We start from the raw sequence: 13,852 nt of genomic DNA on the forward strand, positions 1-13,852 counted from the left end.
TATAAAATGGAATACAATGCAGCCATGAAAAGAAATGAAATCTTGTCATTTGCAAGGACATGGATGGAACTAGAGGGTATTATGCTGAATGAAGTAAGTCAATCGGAGAGGAAGACAATTATCATATGATCGCCCTGATATGAAGAATTTGAGAATCAATGTGGAGATTTGGGGAGTTACAGAAGGAAAAAACTGAAACAAGATGGGATCAGGAGGGAGATAAAACATCAGAGACACTTAATCTCACCAAAGAAACTAAGGGTTGCTTGGAGGCAAGGTGTAGGGCATGGTAAGTTGGCTTATGGACATTGGGGAGGGTATGTGCTTTGGGGTGTGCTGTGATTTGTGTACGCCTGATGATTCACAGACCTGTACCTCATGTGGCTAACAATATATTATATGTTAATGAAAAAAGAATGAAATGAAATGAAACCAAAAAAGGAAAAAAGAAAGTGCCTGTGGTTTAAAAATTAAAATATGTAAATATACATATTGTTCATAAGTATACATACAAAAGAAAAAGTGCAATAGACTTTCATCTCTAATGTCACATGCACTCATTCATAATCATTAATAATTTTTAAACTTAAGCCACTACAATATTTAACATGCATTTGTTTACTCTGTGCAGCTGCAAAAGTAATGAATGCAAATGCAAAAACTGAATTCATCTTCTCAATTAATCCTACCACACTCATGGAAACACTTTTTCCTAGAGTGCTGTAGTCTAGTTTCTTACAATTTAGCAAGCCATTTGATCCCAGATTTTCCAAAAACATTGTGAAGTTCTTGAGAGTATAGCTTTTAATCTATCAGGTTCATGTTAAGAGCTTAATAATATTTGTGCATTAAATAAGAATATTTGCAAAAGTTGCTGGAAATTATTATAAAGTATGGAAATAGATATGTTCACCCTTCATTTTGGCTCATTTTCTCTTTGATGGAGGGTGTAATTTTGAAAAAATTCAGACTAATAATGTGTGTGTCCATACTTCAACAAGGTTTGTAAGTATTTAGTTAAGGAACATGCAACCATTAGTAACTTCAAATTATAGGTTCCTGAGTCTGGGATAGAGCCTCTATACCTTTCAGTTCTGAAGGAGCCTTCAAACAATATGGCAAGACAGTTTAATTTTTAAAGGAAACTAAACAAGGAGAAAACAATTTCCTCCAATGCTCCATAGATAGTTGTGCTAGAAATATGTAAATCTTAAGTCTAAATGTCTGCTTTGATAAAGATAGTTCATGAAATTTCTAATGCCTTCTATAAAAAAATATGGTAAAATTTATATGTAGAATGACTTGAAAGAGCATAAAGAATTTTTAGGGTACTGATACTACTCTGGAATTTGGAGGATAATGATCTGTCCATATAATTGAATCAGTTGTAACACATGTCCTCCTCTCCTGGGAGGTGTTGATAATACAGGGAGTGATGATTGTGAGGGGACAGGGCGTTTAAGGTGAATCTCTACTTAATATTGCTGTGGATGTAAAACTCCTCCTTAATATAAAGCCTGTTACAAACAAATGAACAAGAACAAATACGTGATTGCTTCAATTTGTGGTTTATATTTGGAGTGTTCTGTATTAGTAATGGACGACAGGGTCTTAACTGACCTTATAATTTAAACATTCCATTATACCTTGTGAGACTGACAGATCATTTTATGTTTTCATCATTTCACTTACAAAAGACAATTTCCTTTAACTTTATACAAGGTTGCCTTCTGAACCACTTAGAATTAAGACTTCATGCTACCAGTTATAAACATGACTTACCTTGTACTTCACTGTAAGACTGATCCCAACTCTTCTCATTAAATGTTTGGAACCAAAATTCAAAATAAAGCACATATATCATACTTTCTACTCTCTCCATGAATGTCATTTGCTCACTTAATTCTGACTTGGTACCAGGTACATAAGATGGTGTGAAAGGAAATCCTCCTCTATACTTTTCAAATGCATAGCCAGGAGAGAAGCAAAGACTGTGCACTAAAGTTATTTTAAGTAGCTTAGCCAGCAGCACACCACAGGGTCCAATGGCATCTGCAAGAATGACATCAAACCTTGATTCTTGTAGTTTTATCATAACTCTCTTGTTTAAACTCTGCATCTTTTTTTTAAAGATTTTTCTTATTTTTTTGAGAGAGAGAGAATGAGAATGAGAATGAGTGAGCATGAGAGGGAAAGGGCAGAGGGAGAAGAAGACCCCCTGCTGAGCAGGGACTCCTAATGCGGGACTCGATCCCAGGACTCCTAATGCGGGACTCGATCCAGGACTCCAGGATCATGACCTGAGCTCAAGGCAATTGCTCAAGCAACTCAGTCACCTGGACGCCCTAAACTCTGCATCTTTACAGAGTTTCTCAAGACAGTGAGAACATTTCCAAACGGCTTCCTCCATTAGTGGAAAAACATGTCCAACATGTATGTTTTGGTAGACCATTTATCCATTTATTGGCCAGTTGCATCATAGAAACCTCAGTATCATTTTTACCTAAAGATGAAGGGCATATATCAAATTTAAGAGGAGATTGTTGTTGGGATCAATAAGAACAGAAGCTGAAGGTGTCAGAACAGTCACTTTGTGACCTCTCTGGACAAGTTCAACCAGGATTTTCTTTGTTAGGATCCAAAGTCTATATTCTGTGGGTCAGAGACTCACCTTTCCACAACTCCTAGAGCTGAAGTAGCAACTTAGCTATAGCAGCACAAAACTGAAATACTTTCCGTAGACATTCTGCTTTTTTTCAAATTCCACTTCTCTGTTGTCATTACTTGTATTTATATACAAGGAGAAAACAATCAGGAAGTTAAAATATAACTCCTACATCTCAAAGTAAATACATTATATAAACTGTTTTTATGGCAAATGGAAAACTTAAGATGCAAAAGGTAGATGTAAATGGTTTGTGGGGCCTGTGTTTCTTTCTCTTCCATTTATATCTAAAAGTAGAATTGTTGGGTCATATGGTAACTCTACGTTTGATGACTGGAACAATGTGAAACAATTCCCACCTGTAACCTTCAGTGGTTTCAATTTTCTGTATCTTGCCACCACTTATTATTTATCTCTTTGTTTATAGTCATGCCTGTGGGGATGAACTCATACCTTATTGTAGTCATGCTTGTCCGGGTGTTGAGTTACTTTTCCCAGAGGCCTCCACCTCCCCTCCCTTGAGAATTTGCTCTTCTTTTTTTAAACAGTTGATTTTATAACCTGCCACTTTACTGAAATCATTGCTTAATTCCAAAAGTGTTTTCATAACTTTTTTGTTTTTTCTATTTTTAAGATCATATTACCAGCAAATAGTGATAATGTTGCTTCTTCATTCTCGATTTCGATGCCTTTTATTTCTTTGGCTGGCTTAATTGCTCTAGTGAGTACTTGCAGTACTCTGTTGAATAGGAGTAGTGAGAATGGGCGACCTTGTCTTATATTTGATCACAGAGAAAACCCTTTCAGTTTCTCTCCTTTGATTATAATGTTAGCAGTGGATTTATCACAAATAGCTTTTCTTATGTTGAGGTCCATTCCTTCTTACTAAATCTGCTAAAGGTTTTTTTTTTTTTTATCAAAAAACATGTATTTTGTCAAATGCTTTTTCGGCATCTATTGACATCATCAACTGCATGATTTTTATCTTTGTGATGTGATGAATTGCATTTATTGATTTGTATATGTTGAACTATCCTTATATCCAGAGATAATTCCCAGTGGTCATGGTGTATACTTCTGTTAATGTGTTCTTGAATTCAGATTGCTGATATTTTGTTGAGAACTTTTGCATCTATATTCATCAGAAATGTCAGTGTATTCTTTTATCTGGTTTTGGTTTTAAGGTAATTTTGACTTCATAGAAAGAGTGAAAATGTATTCTCTTCTTTGACATTTTGAAAGAGTTTGAGGCTTGGTAGTCAATTTTTAAATGTTTCACACAATTCACCTGTCTGCCTCTGGAGTTTCTGTGTTAAGAGCTTTTTGAATACTTACTTAATCTTTGGACTCATTATTGGTATCTTTTGTTAATTTTAAAAACCAATTGTCTTATTATTGAATTGTAGGTTTTCATATAGCCTGATAAAGATCCCTAATGAGAGGTATAATTTGCAAATACATACTCAATTCTGTGGATTGTCTTTTCACTTTCTTTGTGGCATCCTTTATAGAATAGAAGTTTTAAATTTTGATAACATCCAATTTCTCTATTTTTGATTTGGTTGCTTGTGCTTTTGGTACCATATCTAAGCAAGCATTACCAAATCCAAGATCACAGTTTTAACCCTATGTTTTTTTCCTTAAGAGTTATATAGTTCTAGTCTTACATGTAGATATTTGATTCATTTTGAGTAATTTTTACGTATGGTTTGATGTAGTGTGTCCAACTTCATTCTTTTACATATGAATAATCAGTTTTTCCCGAAGAATTTATTTAAAAGAGTGTTCAGGGGCACCTGGGTGGCTCAATGGGTTAAAGCCTCTGGCTTCAGCTCAGGTCATGATCTCAGGGTTCTGGGATCAAGCCCCGCATTGGACTCTCTGCTCAGCAGGGAGCCTGCTTTCCCCCTCCCCCTGCGTTCCTCTCTGCCTACTTGTGATCTCTGTCAAATAAATAAATAAAATAAAAATAAAAGAGTGTTTATTCCCTTCTCAAAAATGAACTGGCCAACACTGTGTAAGACTATTTCTGGTTCTAAAATCTATTCTGTTGTTCCACATGCTTATTTGTATGCCCAAGTCACACTCTCTTGATTACTGTCATTTAGAATTTTTTTTCTTCCAAGTTTTAATTTAAATTCCAGTTAGTTAACATACAGTATAATAGTTTCACATGTAGGATTTAATGATTCATACCTTACATACAATACCCAGTGCAGTGTAATTATTTTTAAAACCAGTGTAATTCTTCCAATCTAAAGATTGTTTGACTATATTTATTTTAGGTCCTTTAATACACCTATATGAATTTTAAGACTGGCTTGCCAATTCATATAAGAGTCAGCTGGGGTTTTGATAGAGATTTTGTTGAGCTGTATATCAATTGAAGAATTGCTATTACAAAAATGCTGTTTAAATGCTTGGATATGAGAGGCCTTCCTTTTTTTAGAAATTTTAAAGTATCTTCCCGCAATGTTTTGTAGTTTCCATAGTATAAATTTTGCACTTTCTTGTTCAATTTATGAAATATTTTGTTCTTTTGATGGTATTGTACTGAGACCCTTAATTTCATTTTAGATTGTTTATTGCATATCCTTGGAACTGGCTAACTAGCATTTGTTGAGGACTATTGAATCTATATTCATAAGAAATATTGGTCTGTAATGTTTTCTAGAACTGTCCCTATGTATTGGTAATATCAGGGCCTTATTGAATATGTTGGCAAATATTTACTCGTTTTCTATTATTTGGAAGATCTTTTTGAAGAACTGATATTAATCCTTTAAATTCTTAAAATTATCAGTGAATTCATTTGGGCATGAACTTTACTTTCTAGGTATTTTTTTTTTAAAGATTTTATTTATTTATTTGACAGAGAGAGATCACAAGCAGGCAGAGAGGCAGGCAGAGAGAGAGAGAGAGGAGGAAGCAGGCTCCCCACCGAGCAGAGAGCCCTACGCGGGACTAGATCCCAGGACCCTGAGATCATGACCCAAGTGGAAGGCAGCGGCCCAACCCACTGAGCCACCCAGGCGCCCTCTAGGTATTTTTTTGATTGCAGATTCAATCTATTTTTGTTTTAGGCCTATTCAGATTTTCATTTTCATCTTGAGTCTATTTAATAGTTCATCTTATCTGTATCTACTAACATTGAAGTTTCTGTTGCAATGAGTTGAGTGCATGATGAAAGAGTGGGTCATATTCCAAATGTATAGGTCGTGTTGATCTTTTCTTCCAAGTTTTTATTTAAATTCCCAGTTAGTAAACATAGAGTATAATATTAGTTTAAGGTGTAGAATTTAGTGATTCACCACTTCCATAGAACACCTGGTGCATTTAAGCAATTCCCTACCCACCTCCTCTGGTAACCATCAGTTTGTCTTCTGTAGTTAAGATTCTTTTGTCTGGTTTGCCTGTCTCTCTCTCTCTCTCTCTCTCTCTCTCTATTATTTATTCCTTTTCCTATGTTAATCACTTTCATTTCTTAAATTCCTCATATGAGTGAAATCATATGGTATTTGTCTTTCTCTGACTTATTTCGCTTAGCATACTACTCTCTAGTTCCATCCTTGTCTTTGCAAATGGCAAGATTTCATTCTTTTTTATGGCTGAGTAATATTCCATTGCATACATGAACCATCTCTTTATCCATTCATCAGTCATTGATTGCTTACCCTCTTCAAGGTTAAGCAGTGTGCTCACTGGTGATAACCAGATCCTAGCAATATTACTTGCTTAGCTTGTCAGGACTGCTAATTAGATTATTGAGACCACTATGATGATACTTTGATCCAAATGTTAATGCTTGATAAAAAATTGTGAGCACCATCCAGTTCTCATGTAGCTTTAAGGATTAATTTTAGAGGTCCTCAAGGAATTAAACGTAGGGAATTTAAGAAACATGACTGCAAAGGCAGTATACAGGAAAAGGTGGAGTGGGTTTTGTTCATGAGGGTGTACGAAAAAAATTTTGTAATTTTTGTAAGAAAAAAAATTGTTGATAATGCTGCTATATACATAGTAATGTGTGTGTCCCTTCAAATCAGTATTTTTATGTTCTTTGGGTCAATATCTAGTAGAGCAATCCCTGGATCATAGGGTAGGTCTATTTTTAACTTTCTGAGGAATCTCCATACTGTTTTCCACAGAGGCTGCCCCAGTTTGCATTTCCATCAACAGTGCAAGAGGGTTCCCCTTTCTTCACATCCTTGCCAGCACCTGTTGTTTGCCATGTTGTTGATTTTAGCCATTCTAACAGTTGTGAAGTAATATCTCCTTGTAGTTTTGATTCATATTTCCTGATAGTAAGTGATGTTTAGCATCTTTTCATGAGTCTATTAGCCTTCTGTATGTCTTCTTTGGAAAAATGTCTGTTTATGTCTTCTGCCCACTTTTTAACTGGATTACTTTTTCTGTTGTTTTTGGTGTTGAGTTGTGTAAGTTCTTCACACATCCTTCAGTTCCTCAATTTCTTTCATGAGTGTTCTATGGTTTTCAGAGTACATATCTTTCACTCATTTGATTAGATTTATTCTTAGGTATGTTATAGTTTTTGGTGCATTTATAAAAAGTGCATTTGGAATTGATTCTTTGATTTTTCTTCCAACTGCTTCATTATTGGTTAATAGAAGTGCAACAGATTTCTGTACATTGATTTTATATCCTGCAACTTTGCTGAATTGATGTATCAGTTCCAGCAAATTTTTGGTAGAGTCTTTTGTGTTTTCTCTGTAGAGTAACAGGTCATCTACAAAGAGTGAAGTTTGAATTTATCCTTGCCAATTTGGATGCCTTTTATTTCTTTTTGTTTGCTGATTGATGAGGCTAGGGCTTCTAGTACTATGTTGAACAACAGCGGTGAGAGTGGACATCTGTTTCATGCTCCTGACCCTAGGGGAAAAGCTCTCAGTTTTTTTCCTATTGAAGATATTAGCTTTGGGTCTTTTGTCTATGAGGTTTATGATGTTGAGTTATGTTCCATCTGTATCTACTTTGTTGGAGTTTGAATAATGGTTGCTGTATTCTGTCAAATGCTTTTTTTTTTGTATCTATGGAGAGGATCGTGTATTGTGTATCATATTGATTGATTTCAAAATATCGTGCCACCCCTACAGCCCAAGGAATAAATCCCATTTGATCATAGCAACTAAATATGTTAATGTGCTATTGGATTTGATTTGCTAGAGTCTTGTTGAGAAGTTTTACATCCATGTTCATCAGGGGTCTTGCCCTGTATCTCTCCTTTTTAGTAGTGTCTTTGTCTGGTTTTGGAATGAAGGTAATGCTTGCCTTGTAAAATGAGTTTGGAAGTTTTCCTTACATTTCTATTTTGGAACAATTTGAAAAGAACAGGTATTATCTCTTCTTTAAATGTCTGGTAGAATTCCCCTGGGGAGCCATCTGGCTCTGGTCTTTGTTTGTTGGGAGAGTTTTGATTACGATTCAAGTTCTTTCCTGGTAATGGGTCTGTTCAAATATTCTACTTCTTCCTTTTTCAGTTTTGATAATTTGTATGTTTCTAGGAATTTATCCATTTCTTCCAGATTGCCCAACTCATTGGCATATAATTTTTCATAATATGCTCTTATTATTGTTTGTATTTCTGTGGTATTGGTTGTATCCTTCCCCTTTCATTTGTGATTTTATTTATTTATTTGGGTCCTTTCTCTCCTTTTTTGATAAATTTGGCTAGAGGTTTATTAATTATATTAATTCTTTCAAAGAATCAGCTCTATTTTCATTGATCTGTTTTTTTTTTCTATATTTTTTATGTCTGCTCTAATATTTATTTCATTTCTTATGCTGGTGCTAGGATTTATATGCACTTCTTTTTCTAGCTCCATTAGGTGTAAGGTTAAATTGTGTTTGAGACTTTTCTTGCTTCTTGAGGTAGACCTGTGTTGCAATATACTTCCTTCTTATGACTGCTTTTACTGCATCCCAAAGATATTTGACTTTTATATTTTCATTTTCATTTTTTTCCATCTAAAATTTCTTCTTTAATTTCCTCTTTGACCCATCCTTTCCTTAGTAGCATGCTCTATAATTTCCATGAATTCATGGTCTTTCCAAATTTTTTCTTGTGGTTGACTTCATTATCCTAGTATTGGGGTTGGAAAATATTTCAATATTTTTGTACTTCTTGAGGCCCAATTTGTGACCTAGTATGGGATCTTTTCTGCAGAATGTCCCATGTGTAGTTGAAAAGAATATGTATTCTGGTGCTTTAGGATGAAATGTTTTGAATGTATCTGTTAAGTCTACCTGGTCCAGTGTGTCATTCAAAGCCATTGTTTCCTTGTTGAGCTTCTGTTGAGGTGATTTGTCCATTATTGTGAGTTGGATGTTAAAGTCCCCTATGGTTATTGCTTTATTACCAATGAGTTCCTTTATGTCTGTTATTAGTTGTTTTGTGTATTTTGGTGTTCCAAGTTGGGGGCATGAATATTTACAATTGTTAGATCCTCTTGTTGGATAGTCCCCTTTATCATGATATAATGCCCTTCTTCATTCCTTGTTACAATCTTTGGTTTAAAATCTCATTTGTCAAGGCACTTCAGTGGCTCAGTGTGTTAAAGCCTCTGTGTTCGGCTCAGGTCATGATCCCAGGGTCCAGGGATCAAGCCCTGCACAGGCTCTCTGCTCAGCAGGGAGCTTGCTTCCTCCTCTCTCTCTGCCTATTTCTCTGCCTACCTGTAATCTCAATCTGTCAAATAAACAAACATCTTAAAAATCTCATTTGTCTCATATATGTATTACTTCTCTGTTTTTTGTTTTTGTTTCTGTTTTTTCATTCATTTGCTTGTTTAATATTCCTCCATTCCCTCACTTTCAATCTGCAGGTGGCTTTAGGTCTAAAATGAGTTTCTCGTAGGCAGATTACAGATGGGTCTTGTCTTACAATTCTAATCCATCTACCTTCAGAGTAATTATTCATAGATATGTATTCAATGTTATTTTATTACTTGTTTTTTCATTGTTTCCTGAGATTTTCTCTGTTCCATTCTAGTCTTGTCACTTTATTTTTTCTTGTAGGACTAGTGTAGTAGTCACAAACTCCTTTAGTTTTTGTTTGTCCTGGAAACACTTTAGCTCTCTTATTCTGAATGGCAATCTTGCTGGATAAAGTGTTCTTGGCTGCATATTTTTCCCATTCAGTTTGTTGAATATATCATGCCACTCTCTTTTGGTCTGACAAGTTTCTGTGTAAATCTACTGATAATTGATTTGTTTTCCCTTGTAGTTTAGGGATATCTTTTCCCTCACTGCTTTCAGAATTCTTTCCCTATCTTTATATTTTGCAAATAGTATTACAATAAGTCTTGGTGTTGGCCTGATTTTGTTGATTTTGTTGAGTGTTCTCTGTGCCTCCTGAATTTAGATGTCTGCTTCCTTCCTCAGATTAAGGAAGTTTTCAGCTATACTTTACTCAAATAAAACTTCAACCCCTTTTCCCCTTTCTTCTTCTTTGGGATTCCTATGATAAGAAAGTTCCTACACTTTCTGCAGTCACTGAGTTCCCAAAGTCTACATTCATGTCCAATATATTTTTTTCACTATTCTTTTCAGCTTCATTATTTTCCATAGTTTTATCTTCTATATCACTTAGTCATTCTTCTGATACTTCCATCCCTGTGGTCATTATATCTGGGTGGTATTGCATTGTATTTAGAGCCTTTTACTTTTTCTGTTTTCCGCCCCCTTTGGTCTGACTAGCTCTTATCTGTGTTGTAAGGGATTTACTGGTATCCTGTAGGCTTTTTGTAATCCCAGCTTGTATCTTTATGATGGTTGATTTAAATTCCAGTTCAAGCATATTACTTATATTTGTGTTGATTAGATCCCTGCCTGTGATGACTTATTATTTTTACTTTTAGGGTGAATTTCTCTATCTTGACATTCTCTATAGATCTCTGTTTTCTCTGTGTTAGGAAAGCCTGTTTTGCTTCCTTCTCCTGAGAGTAATGGCTATATTAAGAAGAGGTCTATACTGTCCAGGGCCTAGTGCTTCAGGGAGTGTTTCTAGTGTATGCTGCGTGCATTCTAAGCTACAGTTATTTTCAAAATGTAACATTTGTAGCTCCAATTTTTTTTAGGTATTTCTTAGTTATATTATTTTCCTATATGTATAATTTTTTATAAATGTAGTAATATTATTCCTGAGTTCTTTCTCTTCAGAACAACCTGCCCCCATATGTAGGGGCCTACAGCATCAATAATCTTTTTATTATTATCTCTCATAGTTCTGGGTGTCAGCTGGGCTCAGGCAGTAGGTTCTTTGCATTGATTCTTGGGTTTTTCAGTAGGTTACAGTTATATAATGGCTGAGATATAATCATCCAAAGGATCTTCACTCACACATCTGGTGATAATTAGAAAATACTCAAGTTGCTGCTATTTGTAGTCATGTTTTAAAATTACCATAAAATAAACTTTTTATTAACATATTATGTGTTATTGTTTCAGGGGTGATAATCTGTGATTCATAAATCTAACAGAAGTCACAGCACTCATCATAGCACATACCCTCCCCAATGTCCATCACACTATAATCTTTTAAAAACCAGCCAGCAGAGGTCACTAAGCTATTGTAAAATTCATGAAATATTCATATTAAAAACACAGTAAAATAGTTAAGAATTGTGCATTTAGATCTTCACATGTATTGAAATTTTTAATAAACATTCTAACATATTTATTACTAGATATTTTAGATGAAAGATTTCCTAAACATGGAAAAGGGGCCCAAATTTTTAACAATCGATGGTATATCAGATTTTGGTCAATTCCAGTATTCTGACTGACATTACTGACCTGATAGCACAATAACAAAATCTTGGAACTTGTTATATTGAAATAATATGTTTATTTCATTAGCAGATTTTTTTTATTCAGTATAATTAATACATGAAAACCATGTTGTAAAATGTCAAAAGATAAAGACATGTATAAATGTCTAAATTACCATCATTTGATGTTCTGGGTGTTCTTTCAGAATGTTTCTTTTGTGTTTGTACAAATTTACGTGTATTTTATTTTATTTCCAAAAGAGAGTATCATGATTGTGTTTTTTCTGGAACTTTGTCATTTAGCAATGTGATGGGAACATGCAACAATATTGCCTGTAACAAAGTCTTCTGTGTAATTATTGTATATATTATGTCTTTCATTGGAGGTATGTTTGATAGATATTTAGGTACTTCTGGGAATATGCTGTCCATAAACATGTGCATGTGTATTTCTACATGACTGATACCTAGAGGTAGAAATGCATGGTTAAACAGTATGTTTAAAATTTATTTGAGGGTGCCTGGGTGGCTCAGTGCGTTGAGCCTCTGCCTTCAGCTGCGGTCGTGATCTTGGGTTCCTAAGATCGAGCATCACATTGGGCTCTCTGATCAATTGGGATACTGCTTCCTCTACTCTCTCTGCCTGCTGCTCTGCCTACTTCTGATCTCTCTCTCTATCAAATAAATAAATAAAATCTTTTTAAAAAATTTTATTTGAAAGCCTCATTCTGCATTATACTTCATAAAAACAGTTTTCTCAGATTCTTTTTTTTTTCTTTTTTAGCAGAAGGGCATTTTCTTAATTTGATAGAATATTTATCTACAGTAAGGCAGTACCAGGGAATATTGGTAAAACAGGTAAAGGTTTTCCCTGAGATTGTGAAGGAGATTGGAATGATCACTGTTTCACCTCAATTCAGTATAGTACTTGGGGTTCTGGCCATAAAATAAAGTGTTACATGTGTTCAAATAAGATGGACCCTGAAGTTAATTAAAAAAAAAATAGCCATTTATAAGAGAAACTGACAGAATATAAAGGTGGTTTCCTTAGCTTGCTAAGTAGTAATTATCTCACTCTGGCACTAATTAAGAATATTTACTGTAATGATCACTTCACAGGTAAGTAAAACAATTTACATTTTAAACACTTACTTCTGTAGGATATATTCTATCACTTGAAGTAGAAATAAAAGCCAAAGAATGTCTTACCAGACAACATGCTGACCTTAAGTATTTGTTAGCCAAGGCTCAGGAGCCATAGAGAGCTTCATAGCACGCCACTCCCTGCAAGCCGCATGTGGGACTGTGGCTTTGCAGCTCAATACAGCATCAGTGTCCTCTGAAGGCATCAGAGAAGAACAGGCTGCCAAATCAAGACAGGCGCAGGCCTGAGGTGATCCATGCCCCCTTTCAGAGCTTGCAGACAGCAAGGATCTCAGTAATGGCACCAGGTACCCAGACATTTATCTGCATGGCTGGTCACCAGTCTTTGCTGGGGTGCTGTCAGTAAGCGGAATACGAAGCTGTGGCAAGGCCCACTGAAGGAGTGGTGGGCTGTGATTGGACCCTCTAAGCTCAGGGCAGTGGCCCACAGCAGCGTCCATGTGGCTAGCACACAGAAGATGTACACCAGGTTAGTGAATGTGCCATTGTTTGTGCAATCAGCCACATGCCCCAGTCGTACTAAAATAGCAGTGTCTGGCTAGGTACCATGTAGGGCATGTACACCTTTGGGTGAACTGAGGCACACAGCCAGGCTGAAGTTGTAAAGACTAGGTTGGCCGAAGGCTGCCAGCCATGCGGCACTTGGCAAGCCAGGCTGTTTATTCCCACTGTGTCGTAGTCCACAGGGTCCAGGGGGCCTGGGCTGGGTTGCCGAGTACCAGAACAGGTCTGGGGGTAGCCAACTTCATGAAAGCCCACTACTAGCATGGAGGCTACCTCCAGGTGCCAGTGCTGGGCATGCCCTTTGGAGCAGCATCTCACATCCACCCTGGGCATCCTACTGGGCCACAAGAACCAGTCATCAGACTCTGGACACCAGCCTCTGCTTCAGGGGATGAGGTGCTACTCTAATGGGCCTCTTCAGCCTACAAGGTGATGACTACCTCCCTGGTAGGCATGGCAGCCCCTTCCCTCTCAATAGGAGAGAGTGAAAGTTCAGTAAGTTCCTTAGGGAGTGTGTCCTATATTATCCAATCTACAAGTGAGACTTTACTGCCATTATCAAAGGGTAGAATGATCGTGGAAGCCACCAAGTAAATCTTTTTAAAGGACTCTGAGGTAAAGAGAATAAGTTAATGAAATGAAGTCTGTCATAAATAGCTCAGTTTGTTTTGTTTTGTTTTTAAAGATTCTTTTTTATTTTGGAGAGATAGTTCCCCAGAGCAGGGGGAGT

At 36.0% G+C, this 13,852-nt stretch overlaps 1 pseudogene; it reads right to left on the reverse strand.

The window, feature by feature from the left end:
• LOC132002172 (UDP-glucuronosyltransferase 2B31-like) overlaps positions 1–13,455 on the reverse strand; it is a 48,241-nt pseudogene extending 34,786 nt beyond the window's left edge.
• Positions 13,456–13,852: the final 397 nt, after the last annotated feature.

The sequence above is a fragment of the Mustela nigripes genome, chromosome 1, assembly GCF_022355385.1.
Source record: "Mustela nigripes isolate SB6536 chromosome 1, MUSNIG.SB6536, whole genome shotgun sequence".
Lineage (NCBI taxonomy): Eukaryota > Metazoa > Chordata > Mammalia > Carnivora > Mustelidae > Mustela > Mustela nigripes.